Source organism: Pongo abelii, chromosome 8, assembly GCF_028885655.2.
Source record: "Pongo abelii isolate AG06213 chromosome 8, NHGRI_mPonAbe1-v2.0_pri, whole genome shotgun sequence".
Taxonomy (NCBI): Eukaryota; Metazoa; Chordata; class Mammalia; order Primates; family Hominidae; genus Pongo; species Pongo abelii.
The window spans coordinates 126,143,182-126,157,115 of record NC_071993.2 but is presented as its reverse complement, the minus strand read 5'-3'; positions in this window follow the sequence as shown (position 1 = coordinate 126,157,115).

Below are 13,934 nucleotides of genomic sequence, written 5' to 3'. Positions count from 1 at the left end.
CCCATCTCTACTAAAAATACAAAAAAATGAGCCGGGCGTGGTGGTGGGCGCCTGTAGTCCCAGCTACTCGGGAGGCTGAGGCAGTAGAATGGCGTGAACCCGGGAGGAGGAGCTTGCAGTGAGCTGAGGTCGCGCCACTGCACTCCAGGCTGGGCCACAGAGCGAGACTCCGTCTCCAAAAAAAAAAAAAAGAAATGAGGATGAAGATAGATGATGATGAACAGATAATTAAACAAAGGAGAGGGAGATGATAGTGGGTGCAGGGAGGGGAAAGATAATGAGGGGTGTGTCCAGGCTCCAGTGAGTGGGATGATACCTGGAATTGACACCTCCTTCCCTCCTGTTTCTCCACATGTGCTGTCTAACCTGCCAGACAGGTACACCAGAGTGAAGGGAAAAGGAATAGAGGGTGGAGAGAGCAGAGGCGACACATCCCCAACAGACACGGTTTCACCATATTGGTCAGACAGGTCTCGAACTCCTGACCTCAGGTGATCCACCCGCCTCGGCCTCCCAAAGTGCAGGGATTACAGGTGTGAGCCACTGTGCCCAGCGTTTTTTTTTTGTTTTTTTTTTTTTGAGACGGAGTCTTGCTGTGTCACCCAGGCTGGAGTGCAGTGGTGTGATCTCCACTAACTGCAACCTCTGCCTCCCAGGTTCAAGCAATTCTGCTGCCTCAGCCTCCCAAGTAGCTGGGACTACAAGTGTGCACCACCAAGCCCGGTTAATTTTTTGTATTTTTAGTAGAGATGGGTTTTCACCATGTTGGCCAGGCTAGTCTGAAACTCTTGGCCTCAAGTGATCCACCCGCCTTGGCCTCCCAAAGTGCTGGGTTTACAGGTGTGATCCACCACTCCTGGCCAAGCTCTTTTAATTTAAGGGATTCAGTCTCACTTGGGAACTGGAAGGGGATTCAGTCAACTGCTCTGACACTCTGTCCTGACTTCTAGCATATGTGAGGCTTCCATAACATTCCCAAGATGAAGTCATCCTCCTTGTGTTCTCAATAGTTTCAGGATGCTGGGCAGATCTCCAGCCCTAGGTTTCGAGCTGTGTTGCATTATTCTTTTTTCTTTCTTTCTTTCTATTTATTTATTCATTTATCTATTGAGACAGGGTCTTGCTCTGTTACCCAGGCTGGGGTGCAGTCGTTCAATCACAGCTTGCTGCAGCCTTGACCTTCCAGGCTCAAGCAATTCTCCCACCTCAGCCTCCCAAGTAGCTGGGACCATAGGTTTGTGCCACCATGCCCAGCAATTTTTTAAAACTTTTTGTAGAGACAGGGTCTCCTTATGTTGCCCAGTATGGCCTTGAACTCTTAGGCTCAAGCAATCCTCCTGCATCAGCCTCCAGAGTAGCTGGGACTATAGGCATGAGCCACGACGCCCAGCTAATTTTTATTTTTATTTTTGTTTTATTTTTATAGAGATGGGAGTCTCACTATGTTGCCCAGGCTAGTTTTGAACTCCTGGCCTTAAGAGATCCTCCCACCTCAGCCTACCAAAGTGCTAGGATTACAGGCGTCAGCCATCACACCTGGCTACTATGTTGCATTAAAAGAAATAGTTCATGGACTGGGCACCAAGGCTCATGCCTGTAGTCCCAGCATTTTGGGAAGCTGAGGCAAAAGGATTGAGCCCAGGAGTTCAAGAGTAGCCTGGGCAACATAGCAAGACCCTGTCTCTACAAAAAAAATTTAAAAATTAGGTGGGCTTGGAGATACGCACCTGAACCTATCTACTCAGGAGGCTGAGGTGGGAGGATCACTTGAGTCCAAGAGTCACTGGTTGCCATGAGCTACAATTGAGCCACTGCATTCCAGACTGTGTGACAGAGCAAAACCCAGTCTCTAAAAAAACCAGTCTCTAAAAAAAAGAATAAGACATAGTTCAGCAAGAAAAATATAATTAAAATAATTCTGATCTTTATTTGTGTTTTCCAAAAAACATTAAAGAGGACAGAATTTATTACCTACAGTGAAATGTCTTAAAATCCCTTTCCCCTCAGATTTTTAAAAATAAATCTTTTAGGCCGGGAGTGGTGGCTCACGCCTGTAATTCCAGCACTTTGGGAGGCCAAGGCAGGCAGGTCACCTGAGGTCAGGAGTTCAAGACCAGCCTGGCCAACATGGTAAAACCCCATCTCTACTAAAAATACAAAAATTAGCTAGGCGTGGTGGCAGGCACCTGTATTCCCAGCGACTTGGGAAGCTGAGGCAGGAGAATCCCTTGAACCCAGGAGGCAGAAGTTGCAATGAGCCGAGATCACACCATTGCACTCCAGCCTCGGCAACAAGAGCGAACCTCTATCTCAAAATAATAATAATAATAATAATAATAGGCCTAGGCCAGGCACGGTGGCTCACACCTGTAATCCCAGCTCTTTGGGAGGCTGAGGTGGGTGGATTGCCTGAGCTCAGGAGTTCAAACATGGGAAACATGGGAAAACCCCCTCTCAACAGAAAAATAACAAAATTAGCAAGGCATGGTGGCACATTTCTGTGGTCCCAGCTACTCAGGAGGCTGAAGTGGGAGGATTGCTTGAACCCAGGAAGTTGAGGAGGCTGCAGTGAGCCGAGATCATGCCACTGTACTCCAGCCTGGGTGACAAGAACCCTGTCTCGGAAAAAAAAAAAAAAGAGGAAAGAAAAAAAGCCCTACATGTAGTATCTCATTTAAACCCCACCACACCCTTATTGTGGCTGTTTTGCAGATGGGAAAACAGAGGCTTACAGAGAGATTACATGCCCAATGTCACAGAGCTAGTAAATGGCAAAGCTGGGGTTAAAAGCCACATCTGACTCCAAATATGGCATGTTTATGGGATGAAGTGAAATGTATTTATAATCCTATGTCTGTAGAAAATAAAATGTAAGGTGGGTGTGGTGGCGTGTGCCTGTGGTCCTAGCTGTCCGGGAGGCTGAGGCGGGAAGATCACTCGAACCCAGGAGTTCCAGGCTGTGGTGAGCTATGATCAGGCAAAGGCCCCTGCATTCCAGCCAAGAAAACCCAGTAAGACCCTGCCTAAAAAAAAAAAAAGAAAAAGAAAAGCAAAAGAAATATACCTTCTAAGGCGGGGCATAGGTGGCTCACGCCTGTAATCCCAGCACTTTGGGAGGCTGAGAGGGGTGGATCACCTGAAGTCAGCCGTTCAAGGCCAGCCTGGTCAACATGGTGAAACCCCATCTCTACTAAAAATACAAAAAAATTAGCCAGGCGTGGTGGCGGGCGCCTGTAGTCCCAGCTACTCAGGAGGCTGAGGCAGGAGAATCACTTGAACCTGGGAGGCAGAGGTTGCAGTGAGCCGAGATTGCACCATTGCACTCCAGCCTGGGCAACAATAACAAGACTCCATCTCAAACAAAACAAAACAAAACAAAACAAACAAAAAAAAAACGCTTTCATTGGCTCACTGTTCTGTAGGTCAGTTGTCCCGGAAGAGTGTGACTGGATGCTCTGCTTAGTGTCTTGCCAGGCTGGAATCCAGGCACTGACCAGGCCGCATTCCTCTCTGGAGGCTCTGGGGATGCGTTTGCTTCCAGGCTCATTGAGATTGTTGACAGAATAATTTCCTTGCAGGGGTAGGACTGAGGCCCCTGTTCTCTGGCTGGCTGTTGGCTGGAAGGCTTACCTCAGGCCTTGGAGGTGCCTGCAGTTTCTTGCCTTGGGGTTCCTTCTGTGTGCCTGCTCATGCTTTGAATCCCTTCCTTTGCTTCTGACCTCTCCACATGGATGGATGTAAAAGGCTTACGTGATTGAGTAAGCCCCACCCGAATACTCTCCCCCTCAATCTTTTTAAAAAAAATCAGAACACTCATTGCATGGCTAATTGTTGAAATTATTTTTTTTTTTAATTTTATTTTTGAGGACAGGGTTTCACTCTGTCACCCAGGCTAGAGTGCAGTGGCACGTTCATGGCTTGGCTCACTGCAGCCTCAGTCTCCCTGGTTCCGGTGAGCCTCCCACCTCATCCTCCCAAGTAGCTGGGACTACACGCACGCACTACAACACCTGGCTAATTTTTTTGTATTTTTTGTAGAGATGAAGTTTCATCAAGTTGCCTAGGCTGGTCTCAAGCTCCTGGACTCAAGCAATTTGCCCGCCTTGGCCTCCCAAAGTGCTGGGATTACAGGCATGAGCCACGGCGCCCAGCAACCTGTATATAATTTTTAGGTGCATAATTTAACTGGTCCTGGTGTTTTTTTTTTGTCTTTTATCCCTGGAGCTCCAATTATACTTTCTCTTGTGGTTGGCTGAGTAGCCACATTTGCCACAGGTCAGCTTGTGAGGTGGTAGGCCTACAGCCACAGCAGAGGCTCAATGTGTGCATCTTATTGCGACACTTTCTGAATAATATCATATCATTCCCTTCGTTATCTTCTGCTGCCAAGACCAAAGAACAACCTCCTCTTTTCTCCTCTTTCTTTTCTTTCTTTCTTTTTTTTTGAGACAGGGTCTTGGTCTGTTCCCAGAGCTGGAATGCAGTGGCAGAATCATAGGTCACTCTATTTTTTTTTTTTTTTTTTTTTGAGACGGAGTCTTGCTCTGTCGCCCAGGCTGGAGTGCAGTGGCGCAATCTCGGCTCACTGCAAGCTCCACCTCCCAGGTTCACGCCATTCTCCTGCCTCAGCCTCCCAAGTAGCTGGGACTACAGGCACCTGTCACCACGCCCGGCTAATTTTTTGTATTTTTAGTAGAGACAGGGTTTCACCATGTTAGCCAGGATGGTCTCGATCTCCTGACCTTGTGATCCGCCCGCCTCGGCCTCCCAAAGTGCTGGGATTACAGGCGTGAGCCACCACGCCCAGCCTGCTCATAGGTCACTCTAGCCTTGAACTCCTGGGCTCAAAAGATCCTCCTGCCTCTGCCTCCTAAAGTGCTGGGATTAGAGGCATGAGCCGCTTTCATGCGCATCCGTGTGAAGAGACCACCAAACAGGCTTTGTGTGAGCAACATGGCTGTTTATTTCACCTGGGTGGAGGTGGGCTGAGTCCGAAAAGAGAGTCAGCAAAGGGAGATAGGGGTGGGGCTGTTTTATAGGATTTGGATGGGTAGTGGAAAATTACAGTCAAAGGGGATTTTTCTCTTACGGGCAGGGGCGGGGGTCACAAGGTGCTCAGTGGGGGAGGTTCTGAGACAGGAGAAGGAATTTCACAAGGTTAATCGCTCAGTTAAGGTGGGGCAGGAACAAATCACAATGGTGGAATGTCATCAGTTAAGGCTATTTTTACTTCTTTTGTGCATCTTCAGTTACTTCAGGCCATCTGGGTGTATACGTGCAAGTCACAGGGGATGCGATGGCTTGGCTTGGGCTCAGAGGCCTGACACCGCCACACCCCATTTCTATCTTTTTTTTTCTTTTCTTTTCTTTTTTTGATTTTTGGAGACAGAGTCTCACTCTGTCACCTGGGCTGGAGTGCAGTGGTGTGATCTTGTCTCACTGCAACCTCTGCTTCCCAGGTTCAAGTGATTCTCCTGCCTCAGCAACCCACAGCCTCCCAAGTAGCTGGGATTACAGATGTGAGTCACCACACCTGGATAATTTTTGTATTTTTCGTCGAGACAGGGTTTGTCACGTTGGCCAGCCTAGTGTCAAACTTCTGACCTCAAGTGATCTACCCGCCTTGGCCTCCCAAAGTGCTGAGATTACAAGCGTGAGCCACTGCGCCCAGCCCAGCTTCTCCCTATCTTAAAGTCAACTGTGACAGATAACATAGCCTAGTCACAGGAGTGACATCCCATCACATTTACAGCCCCAGGGACAGGGCATGTATACCAGGGGATGGGACTCCTGGGGATGTCTTAGAATTTTGCCTACCACATTCTCCATTCCTTTATTTATTCACACATCACACATTTATGGAGTACTTGCTCTGCACTGGGCATAGTTCTGGGAGCCGGAGATACAACGGTGAACAAGACACACTTTGTCCCTTAAATCTTACTGTCTAGTGTAGTGAGGGAGACAGCAACCAAGGAAACAAAGACAATGATCAGTTAATGATGAGACCTTGTTCTCATGCAGTTAGAACCATCAAGGTGCTCTGAAATATACTGAAAATCCCTCGGGAGAGAATTAAAACAGGTAGTCTTGGCTGGGCGTGGTGGCTTACACCTGTAGTCCCAGCACTTTGGGAGGTCAAGGCGGGTGGATCCCAAGGTCAGGAGATCGAAATCACCCTGGCTAACATGGTGAAACCCTGTCTTTACTAAAAATACAAAAAATTAGCCGGGCATGGTGGCACATACTTGTAGTCCCATTTACTTGGGAGGTTGAAGCAGGAGAATTGCTTGAACCCGGGAGGCAGAGGTTGCAGATCTCACCACTGCACTCCAGTCTGGGCAACAGAGCGAGACTCCGTTTCAAAAAAAACAAAAACTAAAACAATTAGCCGGGCATGGTGGTGGGCACCTGTAATCCCAGCTACTCAGGAGGCTGAGGCAGGAGAATCGCTTGAACCTGGGAGGCGGAGGTTGCAGCGAGCCGAGATGGTGCCACTGCACTCCAGCCTAGGCAATAGAGCAAGACTCCGTCTCAAAAAAAAAAAAAAAAGGTAGTCTTTATTTTTTATTTGTTTTGTTTTTTGGAGACAGGGTCTCATTCCATCACCCAGGCTGGAGTATAGTGGTGTGATCATGGCTCACTGCAGCCTCAACCTCCCAGGCTCAAGTGATCCTCCTACTTCAGCCTCCTGAGTAGCTGGCACCACAGGCGCACCACCATCTAGCTAATTTTTTATTTTTTGTAGAGAGAAGGTCTCCCTATTTTCCCCAGGCTGGTCTTGAGCTCTTGGGCTCAAGTGATCCTCCTGTCTCAGCCTCCCAAATTGTTGGGATTACAGGCTTATGCCACGGTGCTCGGCTAAAATAGACTTAAAGCAAATGACCATGAGAAGGCCCTCTGAGGAGGTGCCATTTAAGCTGCTCCGTGAGAAGCTAATACAATGAAAAGGTTCATGTGAAGATTATCTAATATACACACCCCCAACATAAAAGTCCACACCCTGTGGTTTTAGGTTTCCTTCTAATCGTATTTAACATATTTAACAGTGATGCTTGTTTTCAAACCACACCCAAAACCACCATGCACAGTGTATTACTCACTCTGCTTTGTTGAGCTGCACTTCACGGTGTGTCAATAATGGCATGTGTGAGTATATGCACTGATCCCACAAACATGCTCCTCTCCTTCCCTTCAGCCTTCTCCTGGAGTCTGGCAGAACCTTAAAGGCTGAAGACAGCCAAATGTAACATGCATTTCTCCCAATAAGTAACAAATACTGCCAGGACATGTTTTTACTAAACGTACACTTAACTGAAGCTGCATTCCAATTTTCCTGCTTTGAATTTGCAGAACCCAAGAGGTCCAATGAGAACTGTCTGGCTCAGGCACAGTGCACCTCACATCTGCACTTCATGGACCACCGTTGAAAATTTCCAACCCCGGTTGGATACTTTCATGATTAAGAATGCACGGCTGTAAGGTTTCAGACCTTGTTATCACACCGTTGGAAGCATCAAGGTGCTCTGAAACATAAAATGAACAACCACTTTCTGGTGTTGACTGTGTGCCAGGCACGATCTACATGCAAAAATGAACTGTCCTAGTGACGACCTTCAAAGGACTCCCAGTGGCATACAGGAGACCAGCACGGAGACAGGCAATCATAATACAGGAAGCCTCTTTTAATCAGTTTATTTATTCAACAGAAATTTACCGAGTGCTTACTATGTGCCAGGCACTGTTATAGGTGCTAGACATACAGCAGTAAATGAAACAGACACAAAATCCTTGCCCTCATCAAGCTCATTTTATTCTAAAGGGGTGGACAATAAAGAAATAAATTCATAAAATATATGGGGATCAGATGGTGATAAACCTGATCAAGAAGAGAAGGAAAGGCTGGGAGCAGTGACTCACGCCTGTAATCCCAGCACTTTGGGAGGCAGAGATGGGTGGATTGCCTGAGGTCAGGAGTTCGAGACCAGCCTGGCCAACATGGTGAAACCCCAACTCTACTAAAAATACAAAAATTAGCTGGGCATGTTGGTGGGCACCTATAACCCCAGCTACGTGGGAGGCTGAGGCACAAGAATCGCTTGAACCCAGGAAGCGGAGGTTGTAGTGCCATTGCACTCTAGCCTGGGCAACAGAGTGAGACTATCTCAAAAAAAAAAAAGGAAAATCAAGAAGAGAAGAAGAAGAGAAGGGTGCTAGGAAGTATGGGTGGAAGGGATGTTATTATGACTTTAATGAGGTGAGGGAAGGTTGTCATGGCTGAAAAGGTGACACTGGGGGTAGTGGAGAAGAACCGTGTAGGGCTTTGCTTTGCGGGCCATTGTAAGGACGTTAGCTTTCACTGAGTTGGTGAACCACAAGAGGGTCTTGATCAGGGCACTGATAATCTCATTTTTGTTTTAAAAGGATTCCTCTGCTCGCCATTAGGAGAGTAAAGTGAAGGTTTCCAAAAGTGGAAACTCACAGACAAGTTAGCAGGTTATTCAATACTCCAGTTGAGAAATGGTGGTGACTAGGCCAGGCGCGGTGGCTCACGCCTGTAATCCCAGCAGTTTGGGAGGCCGAGGCGGGGGAATCACGAGGTCAGGAGATTGAGACCATCCTGGCTACACGGTGAAACCCCATCTCTACTAAAAAATACAAAAAATTAGCTGGGCGTGGTGGCAGCTGCCTGTAATCCCAGCTACTTGGGAGGCTGAGGCAGGAGAATGGCGTGAACCAGGAGGCGGAGCTTGCAGTGAGCCGAGATCGCGCCACTGCACTCCAGCCTGGGTGACAGAGTGAGACTCCGTCTCAAAAAAAAAAAAAAGAGAAATGGTGGTGACTTCGACCAGGTGGTGGCCGTGGAGGTGGTAGATATAGGATTCGTTGATGGGTTGATTGGATGTGGGTAGGTAACCAGAAAAGAGGATTCAAGGATGTTTCCAACATTTTTTGATCTGAGCAACTGGAAGAACCAGTTTGCCATTATTAACATGGGAAAGATGACAGGAGAAGATTGGAGGTAGAGGAGACCGGGGTTTGGCAGGTTGAATGTGTGTAGTACATTGAACATTTAATAGATTTGCCAAACAGGCATATGAATGTGAGAGATCTGGCTTTCAGGAGAGAGGTCTAGGGCTGGTGATACAATTTTGTAACTTATAAGCCTAGAGATGATTTCTTTCTTTTTTTTTTTTTTTTGAGACATAGTCTTGCTCTGTTGCTCAGGCTGGAGTGCAGTGGCTCAGTCTCGACTCACTGCAACTTCTGCCTCCTAGGTTCAAGTGATTCTCCTGCCTCAGCCTCCTGAGTAGCTGGGATTACAGGCGTGCGCCACTATGCCCAGCTAATTTTTGTATTTTTAGTAGAGACAGGGTTTCCATGTTGGTCAGGCTGGTCTCGAACTCCTGACCTCGTGATCTGCTTGCCTCTGCCTCCGAAAGTGCTGGGATTACAGGTGTGAGCCACCACGCCCGGCTGAGATGATTTCTTTATTGAGATGAAGTCTTGCTCTGTTGCCCAGGCTGGAGGGCAGTGGCGTAATCTTGGCTCACTGCAACCTCTGCCTCCTGGGTTCAAGCGATTCTCCTGCCTCCTCCCAAGTGGCTGGGATTACAGGCATACACCACCATGCTTGGCTAATTTTTGTATTGTTAGTAGAGACGAGGTTTTGCCGTGTTGGCCAGGCTGGTCTCGAACGCCTGACTTTAGGTGATCTGCCTACCTTGGCCTCCCAAAGTGCTAGGATTACAGGCATGAGCCACTGTGCCCAGCCCTAGAGATTCTTTCTTTTCTTTTTTTCTGAGACGGAGTCTTGCTCTGTCGCCAGGCTGGAGTGCAATGGCGCGACCAGAGCTTACTGCAAACTCCGCCTCCTGGGTTCAAGTGATTCTCCTTTCTCAGCCTCTGGAGCAGCTGGGATTACAGGCATGTAATCCCACCACACCCAGCTAATTTTTGTATTTTTAGTAGAGACAGGGTTTCGCCATGTGGCCCAGGCTGGTCTCGAACTCCTGACCTCAGGTGATCCGCCCACCTCAGCCTCCCAAAGTGCTGGGATTACAGGCGTGAGCCACTGCGCCTGGACCTAGAGAGGATTTCTAAAGCTATAAGCTAGAACCAACTGATGAGCATAGTTAGAGAAAGGATGAGGTCCAGGGGCTGAGCCCTGGGATATTTCAACCTCAGAGGTCACAGAGAGGAGGAGACACCAGCAACGAGTAGTTAGCAAAGTAAGGAGAACGTCACGAAAGGGTGAGAGTGGCGGCCAAGAGAAGGAAGTATTTCAAGGACATGAAGGGGTCACCCCTGCATGTGAGAGATGGAATCAAATGCATTGGTGTATAGGGGTTGGCTTGAGACAGGAGCCCCAGACTGCAGAGCGGGAGGAGGGAAGGCAGAGCATCTGAGCACAGCTGCAGGTGTGAGTTGGGGGAGAGATGGCACGGTGCCAAAGTTCTCTTCTGGCTGCCCCACTGTTTTCAGTGCTATGGGAAAGCAGGACATGGCTGAGAGTAAAGTAGAGCAAGGAGCATTAGAGGATTGGAGAGAAAGCAAAAAGTATGAAACAATCATCTGGGAGAATGGGATAGGGCCGAGAGAAGTTTAATAGGATGGCTAGGCAGCAACAACGTGCTTGTTGAGGCCTGTGGTCTTGAATTTAAGGTGAGACCTGTCAACGTGCTTATACATTCTTCTGCGGCCACATTAGGCTGCCGGCAAGGGGTAGGTGGAGGGTTGGATTTGACCAGGGTTGGGATTTGCTGAGTAGAATAAAAGGAGAAGGGAGGAAGAAAAGAACAAAACTGTAGAATCTGAGTTGGAAAAGGGGGAAGTAGAGGCCACGGGAAATGAGGGGCAGTGAAAAGGAAGCAGAATTGATAAAGGGATTGTAGGTCCTGGTAAAGCAGAAGGGTCATTAGAGTTGGAGCACAATAGAGTTAACAATAGGAAGTGGTGGCTGAAAAGTGAATCTTGAAATTGAGATTTTGGGAACTAAGATTTTTTTTTTTTTTTTTTTTAGATTGAGTTTCGCTCTTGTCGCCCAGGCTGGAGTGTGGTGGTGCGATCTCGGCTCACTGCAACCTCCACCTCCCTGTTCAAGTGATTCTCCTGCCTCAGCCCCCTGAGTAGCTGGGACTATAGGTGCCTGCCACCATGCCTAGCTAATTTTTTTCTATTTTTAGTAGAGGCAAGGTTTTGCCATGTTGGGCAGGCTGGTCTCGAATTCCTGACCTCGAATCCCAAAGTGCTGGGATTACAGGCATGAGCCACCTCACCCTGCCAGGAACTAAGATCTTTATTATTTTATTTTATTTTTTTTGAGATGGAGTCTTGCTCTGCCATCCAGGCTGGACTGCAGTGGTGTAACCTTGGCTCACTGCAACCTCTGCTTCCCAGGTTCAAGCAATTCTCCTGCCTCAGCCTCTGGAGTAGCTGGGATTACAGGCAAGCGCCACCATGCCCAATAAATTTTTGTATTTTTAGTAGAGATGGGGTTTCACCATGTTGTTTGTGTTTTTATTTTTGACACAGTCTCGCTCTGTTGTCCAGGCTGGAGTGCAGTGGTGCGATCTTGGCTCACTGCAACCTCTGCCTCCCAGGTTCAAGCAATTCTCCTGCCTCAGCCTCTGGAGTAGCTGGCATTACAGATGTGCACCCCACCATGCCTGGTTAATTTTTGTATTTTTAGTGGAGATGGGGTTTCACCATGTTGGCCAGGCTGGTCTCGAACTCCTGATCTTAAGTGGTCCACCCGCCTTGGCCTCCCAAAGTGCTGGGATTACAGGTATGAGCCACTGCGCCTGGCCCTAAGATTGTTGGACAAGGCCTAGCATGGGGGTCTGCAAACTATGGCCTGTGGGCCAAATTTGGTCTACTGCCTGTTGTTTTTCAGCCTTGAGCTAAGAATAATCTTTGCATTTAAAAATATATGGCTGGAGGCGGTGGCTCACGCCTATAATCCCAGCACTTTGGGAGGCCAAGGTGGCTGGATCACCTGAGGTCAGAAGTTCCAGGCCAGCCTGACCAACATGGTGAAACCCCCATCTCTACTAAAAATACAAAAATTAGCCGGGCGTGGAGTGCATGTAGTCCCACCTACTTGGGAGGTGCCTGTAGTCCCACCTACTCGGGAGGCTGAGGCAGGAGAATCAATCGAACCCAAGAGGCAGAGGTTGGCAGTGAGCCAAGATCGCGCCACTGCACTCTAGCCTGGGTGACAGAGCAAGACTCTGTCTCAAAAAAAAAAAAAAGATATATATATACACACACATACACACACACACACACACACACACACACACAAAGACTATTACCCCTTCAGCAAGCACAGTTGCTGAAAGAGTTGAAGACATTGCCTCTTGGCTCACAAAATTCAAAATATGTACCATCTGGCCTTTCACAGAAAAAGTTTGCTGACCTCTGGTCTAGACTCTAGGGTATGACCATGTGTGTGAGTGGCTGAGGTAAGGCAGAGGATGCAACCGTGAAGGTCAGGTCACAGGTGGTCACTGATGGCACCTCCAGGAGTCAGTGGCTCAAGGGAGGAATACAGCTGCCTGTGAGGGTTGCAGGGGTAGCAGAGTGCTCAAGAATGGGCGATGATGGAGTTAACGGTTGCATGAGCCAAGAGCACAAAGGGGCAGTTCAGTCACCCCTCGGCTGTCAGGAAAGGCTTTGCAGAGGAAGCGTTTGAGCTGAGGCTTGAAGTATTGGCAGCAGACAGTGGGGTGAAGGTGGGTGGGATGGGGAGGAGGAAAGGGGTATTTAGGTATAGGAGAGCCAGTATCTTTTTTATTTTTTATTTTTTTGGAGACAGAGACTTGCTCTGTCGCCAGGCTGGAGTGCAGTGGTGCAATCTCGACTCACTGCAACCTCCGCCTCCCGGGTTCAAGCGATTCTCCTGCCTCAGCCTCCTAAGTGGCTGGGACTACAGGCGCCTGCCACCACCCCGGCTAATTTTTCTATTTTTTTAGTAGAGACAAGGTTACCATGTTGGCCAGGTTGGTCTCGAACTCCTGACCTCAGGTGATCCACCGCCTCGGCCTCTCAAAGTGTTAGGATTACAGGCGTGAGCCGCCGTGCCCGGCTTGCTGTGCCTGGTACATGAAATGCACTTGATAATGGTTTGTTGAAGGAATATATTAATGTGAACTTTAGTTAACCTCTTTGAAATTCATTATGCTCATGGGGTACAAGTACCTTCATTACGCAAACTTGTAAATAAAACTAGAAATGTGAAAACACTTTGTAAATTGTAAAACATGCTACTTGTTTTAAAGCTGTATGATACTATGTTGCAAATATGTATAATGTAGTACCTCCGTTGTGCTCCTAACAATTGTCTTTTTGGGAATCATGTTTACTCCACTCAAGTCAGAAAAAAACCCTAAAACATCATATTAATGATCCAGTCATATGTAATACAAAAGTAATTTGATTAGTTAGAAAAAACCCTGAGCCTGATTACTTCCTCTTACCATTTCCCAAAGTGGTTTCTATCATCTTCAGGTTGCCTGTTTTCTACTAAGTAAGCATTAATCAACAACAAGTAATTACCCTTTTCTCCGGGCCCAGATTAGATCCTATCTTGTCCTCGTTGTGTATTCATTTAATTTCACCAGTGAATCATTAACTCCTGGAAAGCAGGCATCTTGATCTTTTTATCTTCAGCATCCAATGGCTGTTAGCTGGTACTGAATATTTGTTGGTAGATTTTTTTTTAAACTTATATTTATTTTATTTTATTTTTTGAGACAGCATCTCGCTCTGTGGCCCAGGCTGGAGTGCAGTGGCTCCATCTCGGCTCACTGCAACCTCCACCTCCTGGGTTCAAGCAATTCTCCTGCCTCAGCCTCCTGAGTAGCTGGGACTACAGGTGTGCGCCACCACGACCGGCTAGTTTTTTTTTTTGGTTTTTCATTTTTGCATTT